The following is a 748-nucleotide window of genomic DNA, read 5'->3' on the forward strand; positions in this document are numbered from 1 at the left end:
TAAATGGCATTTGTATAACGCAAATCCCCGCTCAACAGCAAGCTCTATGCGCTTCACAATCTATACTATTCCCCCAGCAGACATGAGAGCATTCTAAAACAATCTCAACTTCCAGGGAAGCATACAGTGCAAGCAGCCATTTATAGGCGCTAAAACACTATCATGTTGACAAGATATGACAGTCGAACTCATGTCTTCTGTGTGCAGCAACGGTGAAGAACCTAACCGCTACACCACACTCGCTGAGTGAACAGTCGGTGATCTTTGCCACTCTGGATGAACCTCACAAAAAACTTCAGTCAAACAGCGTTTCTTCCATTTATTAGTTTTATTATAACTAAAAGTTACTGAAACTAACCCCCAACCAAGATATGCCCAAACTCTCCCATGCATACAAATCCAACCAGTAACATCAGATTGAGTAATATCTCGCTCTCATCCTGTCTCACTGGGCGTATTGGTTGTCAACGGAAAAGAGGATTATCAAGTTGCAACATGGAAAAGCGGTACTGATTTACACACTTCCTGTGTGTTAATCCTCGAGAAAATAATATAGTTCCGGACACACTGTTTGACCCAAAACACACTTAGTAATGAGTACCACTATGACAGATCTGGGACGCGTCGAATTTCCAATTACGAGAGTTTGGCCGAGAAAATGGTCAGAGAAATAAAGCGGAGAAAGTACACTTGTACTTCCGAGAACGTTAGACTCTTAACGAGAGAGAGAGAGAGAGAGAGAGAGAGA

The sequence above is a fragment of the Aplysia californica genome, unplaced genomic scaffold (genome assembly GCF_000002075.1).
Source record: "Aplysia californica isolate F4 #8 unplaced genomic scaffold, AplCal3.0 scaffold01046, whole genome shotgun sequence".
In the NCBI taxonomy this organism is placed as follows: domain Eukaryota; kingdom Metazoa; phylum Mollusca; class Gastropoda; order Aplysiida; family Aplysiidae; genus Aplysia; species Aplysia californica.